Source organism: Carcharodon carcharias, chromosome 2 (assembly GCF_017639515.1).
Source record: "Carcharodon carcharias isolate sCarCar2 chromosome 2, sCarCar2.pri, whole genome shotgun sequence".
NCBI classification, from domain to species: domain Eukaryota; kingdom Metazoa; phylum Chordata; class Chondrichthyes; order Lamniformes; family Lamnidae; genus Carcharodon; species Carcharodon carcharias.
The window spans coordinates 34040917-34059084 of record NC_054468.1 but is presented as its reverse complement, the minus strand read 5'-3'; the positions used below and the strand labels follow the sequence as shown (position 1 = coordinate 34059084).

At 43.2% G+C, this 18168-nt stretch overlaps 1 protein-coding gene across 11 annotated transcripts in view; it reads left to right on the top strand.

The window, feature by feature from the left end:
- The window catches only part of vwa5b2 (von Willebrand factor A domain containing 5B2), a 139071-nt gene that overhangs the window by 14477 nt on the left and 106426 nt on the right, over positions 1–18168 (top strand). The window contains exons 1-2 of one of the 11 annotated variants that reach the window (XM_041204005.1): positions 3836–3852; positions 15325–15615. The exons of 9 other annotated variants lie outside the window; for them this stretch is intronic. The gene's annotated coding sequence lies outside the window, so the exon portion shown is untranslated. Of the gene's footprint in view, positions 1–3720; positions 3853–15324; positions 15616–18168 lie in introns of those variants that run through there. One more of the 11 variants, XM_041203996.1, reaches the window with a different exon arrangement.

Below are 18168 nucleotides of genomic sequence, written 5' to 3'. Positions count from 1 at the left end.
GATCTCCGCCAAATCCTCCCGCACACCTCATTGGACATCCAGCGTCTGCTGCCTAATGGATGACTCCAGAAGCTCATCATCAACCTTCAACTGAGCATCGTCCTGATCCCCAGCAGTCCTCTGACTACTGGCATGTTGGGCACTCTCTACCTCCCCCCTGCACCTCAAGTGAGTGCGAACTGCCATCTCCAATGTGCACCGAACACTATCCGCTGAACTAATGCCCATCAATGTGCTGGTATCTGTGCTGGTGCCTGCTTTAGAGAATGGGTGTGATGCAAGCTCAGTGGTCCTCTGGTGTCAGTGGTGGCCCTGTGGGGTCCACAGAGCGCACACTGGCTGGTGAACCTAAAAGGAAGAAAAAAGACAACAAAGACAGGTCATTAGTTAAAGGCAGCACACTGTCACTCTGCATGGTAGGCACCCTGGTGAGAACATGGAGATCTGCATCATGGTGCCGTCATCTTCCAGTGATCAATGGGGACCCCAGTGTCGAGGCTCACATCAATGAAGAGACTACACTAGAATGCACAAAGCGAAAGTCTCTTACCTTCGTCTGGCACCACACCTTTCCACTCCCGTTTGCACAGAGCGTGTGCCGGCTCTTGAACTCCAGGCCATCTTGTTTGTATTGGGACAGGCTTAGGGGGCTAGTGGGGCCTCCGCCGGTCTGCGACCTTTCAATATTGTTGTGGGCCATCTTCTCTTGAAACAACAGAGAAGCATTGATTAGTCCACTCTGTACCTACAGCTCATTTGCAGTCTGGCCAACCCCAGCTAAGGAGTGCCTGGCAGGGCACTTCAGATTCTTGGCCCTTGAGCCCCAAGGCACTCAATCCAAGAAGCCAGGGCTTACCCCCTTTGCCTGCTCTGGCGCGATTGACAGTTGGCACTCAGACTGAAGGGGACAGTCAGACCTTAACACATCTGCAAGCTGACCCATGCCAACACGGTACTCACCCTTCCTGAGCACAGCAGGTCATTGAAGCACTTCATTGCGGCACTGAACCCAGGTGCGCCGCACCATGTCATGGATGCTCACCATTGCTGCAACCTCCCCCCATGCTCTCTTGGTGCGGTAGCCTCCCCCTCCCACCCCTGGGGCAAGGGTGTCTTCCTGGCTGCCACCTCCTCCAGGAGGACGCGAGGCACTCATCAGAAAAGTGGGGGACCGAGAACCCACCCGACTGCCCTCCTTCCTGCTGTGTCCAACCGCACTCATATCCATAGCGAAAGTGCAGGAGACGTCCTTCTGTGGCAGCCTTCCAGAGGCTGCCTGGGTCACTTTTAAACTGGCTGCCGGGTCGCCATTGGACCCAGTGGCCAACAGGCCCCCACCCCCACTTGGCCCTTCCTGACCAGTGCGGAGCCGCGTTTCATGCTGAGCAGGCTTTTATTGGCCCATCAGTGTGAAATTGTGGTCGGGGTCATATCGTGGGTGGCAGACCATTTCCTGGCTGCTCCCAAGCCCACCCACCACACCCGCCCAATGACTTCAAAATCCTAGTCCATATCCCCAACCCACCTCCATTAAAGCCAAGTGTGCGTATTCAAGGGTTGCTAGGGCTGGCTTTCAGACTTTTGCAATTTTAAGACCACCTGACCCTCTCCCGCCCATCATGGGGAGTTAGCATTTCCCTAATATATTATACCTGGCTTTTTTCAAATTTTGTCTCATATCCAAATTCAAACAATGTGATATACACTGACACTATGTGAGGCTAGGTCCCATTCCCAGATAGAACTTAACTTCCAATGTTCTCAGTTAAATAAAAGCTGCTGCAAGCATATTTCAACAATCAAGATAATGTGTACATGATAGTGACAACAAAATTTTGAATGGGGGTTATTTCACTGTGCACTGCTCTTCTACAGAGTGTCATGATGTGAAAAGCCAACTCCTTTTCAAGGCTTGTACTGGGCTACAGAGAAACTCTGCTTTGGCCTCTGGAAGTTCAACACAATTTTCAAGTATTTCTGGTACTCTCAACAGGCAACGGGGTATTACTGATGGTGGAGGGGGCGGGGGGGGGGTAATTTAAACAGCCCTGATTTCTCCTCTCACCACCCATCTGTAAACAGAAAGATGTTTTGATTTGCTTCCCCTTTTATAAGTGATGGCATTTTTCCCAACCTCTCAGTTTTGGTGTGATCCAATGTTCTATTAATAACCCCACAGCAAACTCAAGATAACATGAACTTAGAGGGTTAGTTTATTTGTTCACACTCAAAACACAGGTTGGGGGGGAGGGGTGTGTCTACATGGCCCCTTGTGCACTCATACAGTAAAGTAGGGATAGAGAAAGAAAGATTTACAGGGCAAAGACCCAGAAAAAATAATTATTGTTTCACATGTGTCCAGAGCCCAGAATCAAAGTCCAATGATGTATCCCTTCACAGAGGTTGGCAAGCTGAACTGACGCTGGATAATTCACTTTTCTAGTAGAGTTGACTTCCATGATGAGATAGGCATGCAGAGATAAATTAGTCTTGTAGCGATGGTACAGAAGTTCCAGTCGAAACAGTGTAGATGGCACAAAGCATTCAAGCCTGGACAGAATCACTTTTCTCTGCTGCTGCTTGCTGAATGGAAAAATGGCAGACTAAGCTTTGCAGCTCCTCAAGGCAATATTACTGGTTCTGCCAGTATGGAGTTTATGTCATATAACTCTCACCTCTCCACTCTGGCTTTGACAAAGGGTGTGTCCTTCACCTTAGTCCTTGAGGTTGATAATGTTCCAACCATTAAGTCTTAAAAGGAGGTTGCAGGGTCCTTTGTTCTAGCAGATGAATCAGCTCCAGTTGGCCAGGCCTGGTTTATGAAATGTAGATGGCCGTTGTGTAGTTCCCTTTGAATTTGGTCTGTGCAGCCCACAGGGGGTTGTTAGGGCCTCTTCAGAGATAACGAGGTGTCGGTTGCTGTGAAACTGCCGTTCTAGCTGGTATTGTTCAAGGGTCACAGCTAGACATAGCTTCAACCATTTCAAAAGGGCTTTGTCCAGTTTTTACCATTGCAGAAATTAGCCATGAGGAAATCTATATTTTTATTTTATAAAAATATACAGTGTGAGGTCTTAATCCCCTGACAAGGGTCATATACACGTGATGCCGATCCTTGTTACTGCCCCTGCAGGTATAGAAATTGTATCACCTCAATTGAAGAATTTGAGATTCTCAGTCTTCTAACCTCAACACTGTCAATGCAAATATGTGCCACGCCATGACATTCCTCAACAGAATGGCAGACAATGAACAATAATCCTTTTACTGATGATCTAAAACAGTCTTTTTTTTGGGAATTTTAAAAAAAGTTATTTTTGGAAAAGGAAGACAGTGGAACAGTTGGGATAACATCTTGCCGACTCTGTAAAAGGAAGTCAAATCAGAACTGGATCAAAGGGCTGGGAGTATCCTTTCTGAAAGACCAAGAGTCATATCACAAAATCTGATCATAATGCAGTTAAAAATATATTTAGTTGGAGCAAGATTTACCAGGCCCCACAAAGTGGAATGTGCAACCTTTTTATCAAATTTAGCCTGCTTTCTATTTTCAAATGCCTCTGATATAATAATTCGTTTGAAATAACCCTTGACACTCCCAGCACATCTGAGATGTGTTTTGTGAATGTAAAGTGCTTATTAACTGTAAACCCACTGCAGAAACAAATAGTTAGCTCTCTGTTCCTTGCTTCCAGCTAACATACCTTTCAATGTCTGCAGCACTGACAGGAACTGGAGAGCAATGCTGCCAGAAGAGGAAGTCGAGCTTCAGACTGCATTGTTTATGAGAGAGAACTTGTTAACACTAATTGAATTTGAAATTACCGTGGCAGATCAACTACCTGCTATTGGGTGAGCACTTTCCATCATTAGCGTTTACACTGCCCTGAGTAGAATAGAAAGTTGTTATGAAGGCCTGGTCAGCCTAACTTGGACCAAATGATTGTCCTAATACAGCTCTTAAGAAGGCTTATGAAAGACTGTGTTGTACAGCCACCAGCATCCCGACTCCTCCCCACAGGCAACAGATTTAGAACATTGTCTCGCTTTTCACCCCAGCATACTGCTTTGTCTTGAGCATCCTCTTCTGAACCCCATTTGCAGTGGTCAATAATGCAGTTTAGAAAAGTTGCCTGCCTACCTGAGCCCCAATGTTCTTGTCAGCCTCCCCCCAACACCACCCCCGCAATCCTTCTCCAACTGCAGATATATTCAGCATAGAAGTAAAATCAAAAGAGAAAGAAAAAGGGAAAGTCAAAGGGAAAAGAAGTGAAGGTGTAGGAGGGAGAGAAAGAAAAGAGGCAGAGAGACAGAAGAGAGCAGGAAGTGAAGGAGGTGAACATTTTATGATGCAGGTACTTTAAAATAGGGAAGTTAGATTGGGAGTTGAATATGTTTAATCATGAGTCTGCCCCAGCTGAGCAACTTATTTGTATGTGGCTTATTCACAAATTGTCAAATACACATCCAGCGCACTCTTCAAAGGTTGGAAATAAAACCATTAAAGGGAATATGTCTTATTAAGGACACTTAAATAAGTAAAATATCTGATGAATTTTACAAATGTGGAAGATATATTGAGTTGTTTTTGAGTTCTGATTTTAAACAAAGAAGAAAAGCAACTGAGAGCAAAATGGAGGCTGATTCAACTGAGGCCTTAAAAAGTGAATTGATTAATGATCTGAGGAGAAAAAAAAGTGCTGAGTTGCTCTTGCAGAGGGCTGGTATTGCTATGACAGGCTGAACGGCCTCTTTCTTTGCTGTAACCATTCTATGATACCAACTGGTAGTCTTGGTCTGGATCAAGGTAAAGATGCTAAATGTGTGGGATGTGCAAGTATCCACCCATGCATTGAACTGCACTGAAGTTAGATAATGCACAGTTGAGAGTGGTATGGAGTTTTATTCTACATCTAACCAGCACTAGCCTGACATGCGGTGCTGAGGTGAGGAGCTGAAGTGGATGAGGCCTGAAAATACTGGTGTGGCCAGTGTGCCAGTTTCCTGAGCCGATTCCTGGTGCTAGCCATTTTTGCCAAGGTGCATTCTGGGCCGGCAAGGCTCCTCATCACCAGGGCAAGCAGCTAATTAGGCCTATTTAGAACCTGATTAAGGACACTTAGAGGAGGCCAACTGAAATTCTCCAGTCAGCCTCCATTTTCCCGAGTATGCAAGGAACAGTCCAACTGGCTTGAGGTGAGCACCCAGCATCTGACCAGGGGACCAGCAGTCCAGGCAGATTTGCCTGCCTGGTTGCAGGTGCAGCCAAGATTGCCCTCCCTATGCAGGATTCCACACCTCTGCCCCCTCTCCCCACTCCACAGTGGTAACCTGGCTGCTGTATCTGTTTTAAAGTTTTGAAAGGGTTGGTGAGAGGCTGCCTGCATGTTGAAGTACCCTCTCAATTGCTTACATTGTGGACTGAATTTTTGCTCTCGAGTCGGATATGCAAAGGTGGGAAATTTCCCAACCGCAAAAACCTGGCTCAGGACAAACTGCCCGACTCACTGGATTTTAATTCTGGGTTGGGTGGGTGGGGGGGCGTGTGTGTCAGGGGGGTGTGGGAGCCGTCGCTGGTTGGCAGGTGCTAACTGAACTTGGGACTGCTGCCCCTGGAAACAATGTAGAGGCAGCCACAGGGACTTCCTAGTCCTGAGGTAGGCTGGTCAAAAGGCTCACCTCCATGGTGCTCTGGGACTTTGTCCTAGCTGTAATAAAGAGAGTAAAACAAAAAAACAGCCCTCCAACCCTCACCCCTCACACAGTCCCCATGTCCCCATCCATGTCAACTCATGCCCCCTCATGCCCCCACCCAACCTTGACCCCTCAGATTCTCCATGCCACCCTATGCCCCTCTACCGACCAACATGGATCTTTATAGCCCCAAAGCCATCCTATACCTCTCTACCCACCCCTATGGCCCAATGCCAACTCTGTGCCAATACATGCCAACCCATGACCCCCCCCGACCACATCCCAACAACTAAAAATAGCCCCACGCCAAATGTTATGGCACAGCTGATGGGTGAATGCCGAGCTGCTCAAATCCAAGAGAGAAACTTGAAACAGTTGCCACAAATGGTTTGCAATTTGTATTTTTATTTCAAGATGCATGCCTTGAATTCAGTAGTAATAAGACCGCTGAGTTTTATAGGTTTTTTTACTAAACTAAGTTAAACATTTATTAATAGAAGAAAAGATTTTAAGCACATACGTAGGTCTACAAATTACTATTATAATAACTCCAAAATCTCCTAATTAATCTAGCTCCCAGTTACACCTCCATTAAGGCAACTGTAAAACAAGATAGATTGCAACTTCAAGCAAAGCAAACAATATCCTGGACAGAGACATTCACAATGAGTTTTCTGAGCTTCGGTTCCTGTAGACAGCAGCTTGATGCATAGAAGCTGGAGGTTTTTCACATTTGTTAGATCTCAGAATGCCTTCCCCTTACATATAACCTCACCTCTTTTATACATGTTTCTCCCTTTTTAATGTAAACTCTATTGTTCCAATACGTCTTTACAAATTTACTTTTTCCGTAATATAAATCCTTCATAGTACTCATATTATCAGTAAACTTTGGGAAAAATAAACACGCTGTTTGACTTAACTTCTTATGGCTAAGTGTAATATCCTGACATCTCTTTGAAATGCAAATTAATTTGGTTTATCTAAAAATACAAATGTTCCTCACACCTCATATTCTAAAACTTCAGCCATATTTATGTATTTAGCGTTTCAAACTTAGCTTCTCTTTTGATAACTCAAAAGCTCCAGATTAGCTGTCTGCAATTCAATTAAAACCCCCCCACACATGTACCTACACAAAGAGAAACTAATCCAAAAACCACGATTGACATACCTTTACAATGAATCACAATAAATTATTATATTTTCATGACACCAACTTTGTGCCAACTCATGCACCCCACTCATTTCCTTTAGCCCTCACACCCTCCATGCCAACTCACCCAGCATCCACCATGGGCAGACCTTAAGAGCTAAGCTGGGATGTAATAACATAAAGTTCTATGTATCTGTTACAGAATTTACTATATTAAAAAAATACTTTCATTGATAGAAGCCCATTCAATACATTTAAATTTCTTCAAGTGCTTAATCACTAATGAAAAAACAAACATTTATATTCATAGACCCACATCAAAGGTAGCTAATCTCTTTCTAACCTCTTGGAGCTGTCAATCAAACAATGAACTTACAGGCTCCTAACTGCAATAAGGATAGACAGTGGAAGCAGCCAGGCAGCACTAATCCTAGGATGATAGCTGTCAGGCTTATGTCAACAAACAGTGAAATTTCAAACACCTATTTTTTCAACTGCAAGCTTTTTCGAAAAGTTGAAGGGTGGGAGATTTAAATGACTTGACAGCTTGACAGATCGACAGACCTTATCCACTTTTGTACACACATTCATGTCTGCTCTTAATAATTGCAAAGGGATACCTGAACTCTCCCAAAGGGATAACTGATCTTTCCAAAAGGGTAACTTCCCTCTCCAAAAAACTCCAGCAGGCTTAGAACTTTTCCTCAAATATCAAAAGCCAAGAGTCAAGTTTCAGAAACCTTGGTGACCAAAATTGCTTTTGAGTGAAGGCAGCTGAGCTTTACAATGTGCAGATGCCTCCATGAACCACGGATGTGAGAAAAATGTCCCACTTCCGTCTCCCCTCACCACTTCCCCCCAGCAAAAATGGTGGATGCTGGGGTTTGGGGGCAGGACTTCCAGATTTTGGGCTTTAGCGCCATTATGGATAAGGCATAGAGCCCTTCCGACATGGTGAATATTGAGGCCTACATTTTAGCCTGCAGCTGCCATCAAGCTGGAAGGCCTCTGATTGACCCCTCAGCTTCAAGACCTCACCTGCCACTCTTAATTGGACACAGAACCTGTCTCCCTGCCAATTAAGAGGCACCTTGGTGAAAATATCAAAAAGTTACTTTTCCCCACCACCCTGGGGCCAGGTTCAGGACCTGAAAACAGTCCCAAATCCTGTTTCCCGTCTCCAACACAAATATCCAACCCAGGGTGTCAAAAGGGAAATTTTTACCATCCTGAAGGTTTGAAATATTTCTCTTAAAGTACAAAAAAACATTTGTAAAGGGTTTAAGCCTGTTGAAGATAGCGTTCTAGAAAGTTTCATGATCATGAAACTCAATAATATCAAAGGCTTGGAATATACACAAAAATATTGCTGACAATGTTTCTTCAAATGCTACTGGCTTAGAAACCACCTTATCTGTGTGTCTAATTTAAACATACAAAGATCATTAAATTTTAAAAACATAGACTGTCCACCAATATCCATTACAAGCCTACCGACTCCCACAGCTACCTCAACTACAGCTCCTCACATCCCGCTTCCTGTAAGGACTCCATCCCATTCTCTCAGTTCCTTCATCTCCGTCGCATCTGTTCTGATGATGCTACCTTCAAAAACAGTTCCTCTGACATGTCCTCCTTCCTTAACCGAGGTTTTCTACCCACGGTCATTGACAGGGCCCTCAACCGTGTCCGGCCCATCTCCCGTGCATCCGCCCTCACGCCTTCTCCTCCCTCCCAGGAACATGATAGGGTCCCCCTTGTCCTCACTTATCACCCCACCAGCCTCCGCATTCAAAGGATCATCCTCTGCCATTTCCACCAACTCCAGCATGATGCCACCACCAAACACATCTTCCCTTCACCCCCCCGGCAGCATTCCGTAGAGATCGTTCCCTCCAGGGTACCCTGGTCCACTCCCTCCATCACCCCCTACTCCTCAACCCCCACCTACAGCACCTCCTCATGCATACGCAAAAGATGCAACACCTGCCCCTTTACTTCCTCTCTCCTCAACATCCAAGGGCCTAAACACTCCTTTCAAGTGAAGCAGCATTTCACTTGCATTTCCCCCAACTTAGTCTACTGCATTCGTTGCTCCCAATGCGGTTTCCTCTACAATGGAGAGACCAAATGCAGACTGGGTGACCGCTTTGCAGAACACTTTCGGTCTGTCCGCAAGAATGACCCAAACCTCCCTGTCGCTTGCCATTTTAACACTCCACCCTGCTCTCTTGCCCACATGTCTGTCCTTGGCTTGCTGCATTGGTCCAGTGAAGCTCAACACAAACTGGAGGAACAGCACCTCATCTTCCGACTAGGCACTTTACTGCCTTCTGGGCTAAATATTGAATTCAACAACTTTAGATCTTGAACTCTCTCCTCCATTCCCACCGTTTCTTCCCCCTCCCTTTTGTTTTTTCCAATAATTTACATAGATTTTTCTTTTCCCACCTATTTCCATTATTTTTAAATCGATACCTTTTATGCCCTGTTAGTCTTATTTCACCCCACCCCCACTAGAGCTGTACCTTGCGTGTCCTGCCATCCATTCTTAATTAGCACATTCTTTTAGATAATATCACCACCTTCAATACCTCTTTGTTCTTTTGTCTGTGACATCTTTTGATTATCTGCTCCTATCACTGCTTGCTTGTCCCTATAACCAACCCCCCCTACTTCTCCCCCCCTAAACCAGCTTATATTTCACCCCTCTCCTATTTTCACTCAGTTCTGTTGAAGGGTCATGAGGACTCAAAACGTCAACCTTGTTCTTCTCCGCTGATGCTGCCAGACCTGCTGAGTTTTTCCAGGTAATTCTGTTTTTATCATTAAATTTTAAGTTGCATTTAACAAATCCTAGATGCAAGATGTTAGATGCAATTTAATCTGTCTCCATTGTGCAACAACGAACATCTACATCAATTAATTTTATACTTTTTAAAAAATACACTGTAAAGAGTCATGGTGCATAGTAGGTGTGGCATAGCTTCAGCACAAACTTATCTCCATTACCAGTGTAACACACAATGAACATGGTTTTCGAAGTGCATTGTTCATAGCTGTACCAGTCTCAAACTTACCAGAAAATATTCTAAACCTAATATACTATTAATGTTCCTTCAATGTGAATGATTTTGTATTGCATTTGTGCAATGTTACCAGCATAAGCTGGTTAGCAATTAGTACAAAAGCAATTAGATTATCCAACTGCCTCAAATTAACCTGTAGTTCAGTAAATGTAAATGTCGAGTTCGTGTTCTTCAAATTAAACTATTGGCATAAAATTGAACAATACTTTTTAAATTAATTTGTTTCTGTAGTTTAACATTTTACATGGGCTTCCAATGAATCATGGCACTATAGTTCATAATTCTCGATAGTTTCATGAGCAATGTTAGAAAGCCATATCAAAAGAAAATAGGGTATTATGTTGTATTAGTAGGACTATTCAATGTAAAGCAAAGCAATGTTCACCATTTTGTCCTAGTGTGATCTTGGTTAAATCACTTTTAGAAAACTGTGTCCCATTTCAGTTCTATTGGTGGGTCAAAGAAGAGGCTTTGGAAAAAGTTCAAAGGAAAGACACAAGAATGATTTTCAGCTTATTGCTCAGATAAGATTTGAAAGCTGGGATCATTTACTTGATAAATACTTTTGAGATAGCCTAGGGAATTAGAAAGGATTTTTTTTTTACAGATTTTCTTTCTCTATTTTTTTTGCCTCTGCCAGGAGATAACATGGCTGCTGCTGGGTAAGAAATCTTTAATTACCCATTCAAGCATCATGACTGTGTGGGGCAAGCTTGATGAAGCAATGATGCTCATCATTTTCGTACATTTGAAAATGGTGTCTCATTGATGTAAGTGGCTTTTAGAAGGTGTCCTTGCCATCTGCTCAGGATCACAAGTTAAAATCCTGGATGACAGAATCCTGGCGGCTTTCTAGGTATATGTAACCTGGCAAATCTTTACTGCCCGGCTGATTTTGATTGCCCACTCCCAGTTTCCTCTGAGCTGGTCAATGAGTTTCAACAGCTCTTCTTGAGGCAACCCAAGTTTAAAGAGAGAGCTTATATGAGAGGATGACATGAAGACAGAGGGAGTGATTTTAACCTCTTTGCCTTTTACATTTCTCTGAGGTAGTCTCTCCCTTTGAACTAGAAAATGCCTGGGGGCGCAAAAAGGAAAGCTTTCAAAATTCATTGGCCAGTCTGTTTTAAAAATAAATTCTGGAATCCCTTTATATCTGCAGCATTATGCAAACTAATGCATCTGGGAAGATCCTGTAGGAAGTCAGACAGCAGTACCATGAGAACTGCAAGCACAGTTGGTGAGAAAAAAGCCAATTGTGACCTCAGACATTTGAGAGGTGCCAAGTGTAAACATAAATGAGATTCAGAGAACAAAGAAGATGCATTCATTGAAATGCTTATGAGATATATATTTTCTAATGGTATTATTACATTAGAAAATTTAGGATTAAGTTGGCAAGCTCAGGGGGAAAGAAATCAGGGACAAAAATATTTTTAAAAAAACAACTTTGTGATTCATTTATCCTTTAATTTCTTGGTGGATTGTCCTGACTCAGATTTGGGTGTTTGTGTAAGTCCTTGATTTTTTTCTTTTCAGTAGTTTAGGTACATGTTCTTCCTACAGTCCATTGGTACAATGTTTTGTTGTTGACATCTGAGGTGTGGCACAGGAAGTGCGATGCCCGAAGAGTGAAAGACAGGAAGGGCAATCAGGAAAAGTGACACGTACATTGTTCTTGTAATCTCTAAAACTCAGCACTGACTTTTTTTCTCGCAGTGATCACTTTGTTAGCTAAAAGGAGTTAACCAGCTGTGCCTGGCGTTCTCAGGGCACTGCTGTCTGAGCTCGTGCAGTGTGCAGAGTTTACCCTCATGCATTATGATTCTCTCAATGCAGATATGTTGGGATTCCAAAGTTGGCTTTATCTTAGGGTAAGTCATTTTTTTGCAACCAGTATCATGCATTTGATGTTGACATTACTGTTTAAGATTGCAACTTACCATGGTTAGCATATAATATCTATAGACTGTACATAGAGATGTGTACGTGGTATAAGGTCTTTGGTTATGCTGTATTGGACAGATAGCTATAGAACTGATTGACAGATTGAAGCATTGCAACCATACTGCCTGAATCACAGTCTAGCAGCAAGGGCTCTGCTAGGCATAGTGGTACTGCCATGCAACACAAAACTGTAGGCCAATTTTATCTTATGTTAAAAGAAAAATATTGCAGCTGATGAAAACTTGAAATAAAAATAGAAAATTCTGGAAATACTCAGCAGGTCAGGCAGCATCTGTGGAGAGAGAATCAGGGTGAATGTTTTATGTTCACAACCTTAGAGCCAGCATTTTTTTGTGCTATCCTGGTTCTGCTAGGCATGTTAAACCCTGCCTTTTCATAAATATGTAGCATGAAGATGTTGTCTCACCAGAATCAGCAATGCCTCTTACTGATGCTACTCTTTTTGCTTCACATGCAATCATTTTGGTAGTTGTAGAAATTCAATTTCTCCTGTCGTCTAATATCCAATTTTTCAACTTTTCTTTCAGCTGTGGTCTCTTTTGCACCATACCCACAAAAAGTGTGCCTGCTTTTTTTCTATTTTCACTCATTCTTCCTCTTGCTTTTTTCATTTCAACATAATTTTCTCAGTTAAAGGAAGACCAAAAGGTCTTGCAGCCCCTCTATTTCCATACTGCTTGGCATATCTTACCACTTCCAGTCTGATTCCTACCATAAAGAACCTTTTTCTATTTTGTACCCATTCGCACCAGATTTTAAAAACAAAAACACAACCAACTGTTGCAATATGCCTTTAAGGGATAGCAGCATGCCATCACTAGAAGAGAAGTGTGTCATCTGATCCAGCCTCAGTTTCACTTTTTTAGGCCCTGATCCTAATGTCTTCAAATGTTCTATCCATGTATATATGTTTTCATGTGCCTAGTCTTAATAAATTAACCCACAATGTGTTTACACCATCCCTTATGAGTAATTGGTGCCTTTATATCATTACAAAAACACAACACTAACTATCATCACAGAGCATAACTCCAAAACAAATGCTAATAATCTGTGTGACAGGGTAACCTTCAGATCAGAAGACTTTTGGCAACTTAAGGTTCCTTTTTTTCCAGGAAAAAAGCACGTCTTGTGATCTGGCATATGTGGCAACATTTATTGCTTACAAATAATGAAACATTTAAAAATCCATGCCCACTTAAGGGTCTCTGGTATTAACCCAGTGTCGGGTGGGGTTGCTCAACATGTAGGGAACACAATAAACAAACCTGGGTGGTTAGCTTGTGGGCTCTCTAGGGGGTCCCTCATTCAAAGGCACTCAGTGCCTGATCGAGGGAGCCGGCATTGAGAAGTGGGTTTGCCGCCAACAGCCACTTCCCTGCCCTGGCTGCGGACAATCTTCCCCAGCCTATCTCTCCCCTTTGATCCATCACTCACCTGTGCCTCTGTCTCTCCTCAATCCTGGGCCTCAGCTGCCTAATATTGGCAGCAACCATCGCTTCCCTGGTGGCACTGCAGAGTACAGAAGAGCTGCTGGACTCTGATTGGCTGGCATCTGTCAGCAGGCAGAACTTCCACACACCCCACCCCCCACCCTCCCCCCCTTCTCAGAGTCCTTGATCCTGGAGGGGAGGGCTGCTGCTGGCCTGTCAAGTGCCTGAGCAGCACAAAATGCAGTAGTCCTTCCCTAATAAAGATAACATGGGGGTCTCGCCAGCTCTCCAGCTGGAAGCCGAGACCCCAGTTGCCTCCACAAAATTCCACCTGATATTTGCGAAAGCTGATCAAATGTTGATTGGAGTCAAAGAGCTTAGCTTCAATTTTTCCAACATGTAGCAAAAGAAAATTTTGCTCTTCCATGCCTTGATATCAGTCAAGCAAATTGAGAGTTTTGCAAATTCAGTGTGCAACAAGATGGGGCTGTTATCAACAATGTATGTGGAAGCTGACAATGTGCTTTCAGAGAATACTACCAAGCTGTAGCATTGTAGATAATGAAAAGGAAGAGAGCGAAGGGAGCTAGTGTACACCGTAGCAACAACAATAAATGGTATTTATATAAATATATATTTATATGCATTGCATGTGTGCCGTGCATTCACCAGGGCAACATCTCGACCAATCAGAGTTGACTTGGTGACCAATCAGCATCCTTTTCTCATGCAACTTTAATTGTTGTTCTGTTTGACATTTGGCATTCTTGCGTCTATCCTGATGAGTGCAAAACAAAAACCTTTGTTGTCTTTTTTTTCAGCAACACTCAAGATGTTTATGAAGTGTCTGTAATGTAATAAAATGCCCCAATTCACAGAAACATTATAAAGCAAAATTTAACACTGAGCCACATATCAGGGAAAATGGTCAAAATCTTGGTCAAAGAGGTACTTTTTAATGAGTGTCCTAAAAGAGGAATGGTAGTGAGGCAGAGAGGTTTAGGGAGGAAATTCCAGAGATTAGGATCGAGGCAATTGAAAGGACAACCATTGATGGCAAAGCAATTAAAATTGAGGATGCTCAAGAGACCAGAGGCAGATATCTCAGAATGCCGTAGAGCTGGAGAAGATTAAAGGAATGGGAGGGGCAGGACCATGGATGCATAAATGACCATTTATGCAGAGGAAGAGAAGTAATTGGCAACAATGTGGTGCAATGTTGAGACAGGTAAGAGCAGAACCAGGAGGGGGCAACACCCAGGAAATGAACTTGGCCAGGGCAGAAAGCCAAATTGGAAGACTTCAAGTAGGGTCTGGTGAGAGAGGCCAGAATGTAGTTACAAGCCAACAGTTTGTTCCAAGAATCCAAATAGAGAAAGATTTGTGGTACAGCAGAAGCTGGACAAAATGGAAGGCTTTAGGGTGGATTTTGTGAGGAGGAGTGGAGATAAGCAGGGCAATTATAATGTAACCCACTCCTTGGTAAATGGATGAGAGCAGGTGCAATGCTGGGTGTACACCATTCGCAATTTTACTCTCTAGTGAAGTCAAACTGGCTCTCTGCATGATCCTGTGGGGCTCCTGCCCCATAAGTTGTTAAAATGCCCCCCAGGTTTTGATGGGCAGTGCGGGATGACAGCAACAGCTTGGTGAAGCTAGCAAGCTGGAAGGAGGGGCAGGTACAGTTGGGTAGTCAGGAATTAGGAAGAAATTTTAGGAAGTAGGTTATGGAGTTAAGTGAGCTGAGGACCAAAGGAGAAGAAACTAGAAAAAGGTGGGAAGGATAAGGACATGGTAACCTGGGGGGTAGGGGGTAAAGATTGGGGAGTTGGGACTAGTAGGGAGGATAATCAGCAGTCGTGCGGGGAAGTGGGGGGGGGGGCGGGCGTGGTGGGGTGGGGAATGGTTGCACTGCTGGTGGTCTGGATGTAAATATATCAAATAGCTGTCAGGGGCCCAAAATACAATTTGTATCTCTCTCCAGATGAAAGTTTGTGATGTAGCTTTAAGACCAGCTGCACCGAGTTCATCTCCCACACGTGTACAGAGTCCAAATGGAGAGAACCTGCTCTCCGCCACTGGAATCTGAGGAAACGTCCTTGAAATGGGAACACACTGCCACCAGATGAGCTGGACTGAGGATGTAAGGCAGCGGCAGGTTAGCAGATGCAGACGCTAGCAACAGGAGCAGCATCCTTCCAGATTCAACATCAAGGATAACTCTTGAAAAGGCAGAAATAGAAGGGGGCGTTCAAAATATTTGATCAGCAGCAAGGTAAACCTCATTCAGTCTTTAGACATGTTTGGACATTTCTGCAGATGGTTGCAGAGCTGATCAGTTATTTGTGTAACTTTTCGCTGTTTTATTCCTTTATCCTTTAAATAGTGCAGGCGAAACAACAGAAAGCTACAATAATATTTAGTTTGAGAGAATTTTAATTGGACTGTTGGATTGAAGGGATAATACTTTTGGCTGATTTGAGCTATTTCCCACCGACAGCCACTGGAACAATGTTTACCAGTTGGGAGAAAGAAAAGGATTCTCAGGCTGAATGCAGTACGAATTATTAGTATTTAGATAACACATCATTCTGATAATATTGCTAATCAGAAACAATCCCCCCAATCTCTTGAAGACCTATTTCTATTTTTCTTGCATTCCCTCCTTTATTTGAAACGTTTGAGCCTTTAAAATACAGAATACGTTATCATTCCTCCCCCTCCAGTAGAGCTCTATTGCTTGGATTTTTTTTTGTTAGCTCCGGACAAATAAAGCATTTATGAGCCCCTTTCAGCTCAGGATATTTTTATTCAAACAGTGCATGTTTACAGCCACGATGTTTCCATTAGTTCGTTTGCACAGTCCTTTCCTAATCTGGAGTGACAACTCTTTAACTATCCTCAGATCTCCGTTCAGCGCGGAGTGAACGTTTGCCTCACTTTGAGGGCCGAGTTCTGCTTGGCGACGGAAGAACTTTCACACATAACATTTTTATTTAAAGCGTTGACTGGTTATTTTAAGGTGAGATATTACCAGTGAATGTGCATGAAAGGAGGGCAACCTTTCTCCCACGAGAATAATTTCCTGTCCACTGAACCTTTCAGGGCACGGAGAGAATTGTTGACTTGACGTTTCCAGGGTATATCATTCACTAAAGGTGAGAGCATACTCTCCACTCACTTAATAGTGATTTATCTTCTAGACAAATGCTTCGGTTTTGATCACAGCATCATGTTAAAATAAATAGTCGTTCAGTAGCGCAGAACTTGAGTATTGCTGAAAAAGGAACACGTTGAAGCTTTTCATCTTGCACTCATCAGGACACTTTGCAAGAATATCAGTGTAAGGGAAAAGCAACAATTTGTACTGTATGTGAAGAGAGTGCTGATTAGTTGGCAAGTGGAATCTAAGTCATTTTAAAATAACTTAGCGATGAATTGAAGAATTATTTTACTTCCATCTGACAACTCTTTACCTAAACATATTGATTATTTGACAATTGGCATACAAATAAACAATTTTTAGGAAATATAATTTATATTATTAAACCATTCTAACTCCCAAATCATGTGTTACACCTGTTCTTCCTTGTACTGCCAATTACTTTCCCATTCTTTCCATTTCAGGAGAGCAGTGAAGTGTTTGACTTCTTCCTCACATTATATTTCCATGGGCACTGTATGCTGCCTCGTAACTCATCCAACTGGCAATTCTTCACTTATGAACTAAGACAGTGAGCATTGGTAGGAAATCAATTGTGGGACATCACTGTCAAGCCCAATCTTAACTCACATTTACTACTACAAGGCTTTACACCATCCTACTGCTAATTTTTCTTTTTCTTACCAAGCCTTTGTCAGTTTCATTGCAGAATCTGCCCCCCCCCACGCCTTTTCATATTCCACCTCCTCAATTTCTGTCATTTTGTCCACTCCCATGGCCTCCCTTTCTCTTCTGAGCAGTTGACTTCCAGCAGAGATATTGTTCTATGGGCACCATATGCCCCCTGGTACTTTGGCCAAATGGCCTTAATTAAGTTTTGAGTTTGGATAACAAGCAGCAGCAAGGTGTTTGATTGTGGGCAACATCACAGACAATTCAATTCTTGTCTTTGCTTGACATCCAGTGCTTGAGCTTTAAGCAGAGGCTACTAAATAGCAATTGGAAGTTTCGGGATATTCCAGAGTGAGAATCTTGCTCGAATTTCCTTTCTCTGATTCAGGGAGACTGATGCCAATTACAATGCCCCTATTACTGCACTGATTGAATCTGAGACCTTCCAACAAGTAGAACAATTACCCACCTGGGGAAGTGGTGGCATAGTGGTAATGGTAGTAATCCAGAGGTAGGTTAGGGGCATGAGTTCAAATCCTACCATGGCAGCTGGTGGAATTTAAATTCAATTAATAAATTTGGAATTAAAAACTAGTCCCAGTAATGAAGCTGCTGTCAATTTTCCTAAAAACCCATCTGGTACAATAGTCCCCTTTAGGGAAGGAAATCTGCCCTCCTTACCTGGCCTGGCCTACATGTGACTCTGGACCCACAACATTGTGATTGGTTCCAAAATGCTGCTAGCTAATAATAGTACCAATGCTGGCTGAGTCCTGAAGGACATGGCTGCTGGACTGGTGAGGGGACCAACAAAAGGGAAAACTTACTTGACCTCGTACTCATTAACCTAGCTGTCGCAGATGCATTGGTCTGTGACAGTATTGGTCAGCGTGACCACCTCACAGTCCTTCTGGAGCCGAAGTCCCGTCTTCACATTGAGGAGACCTTCCATCGTGTTGTGCGGCACTACCACCGGGCTAAATAGGATAGATT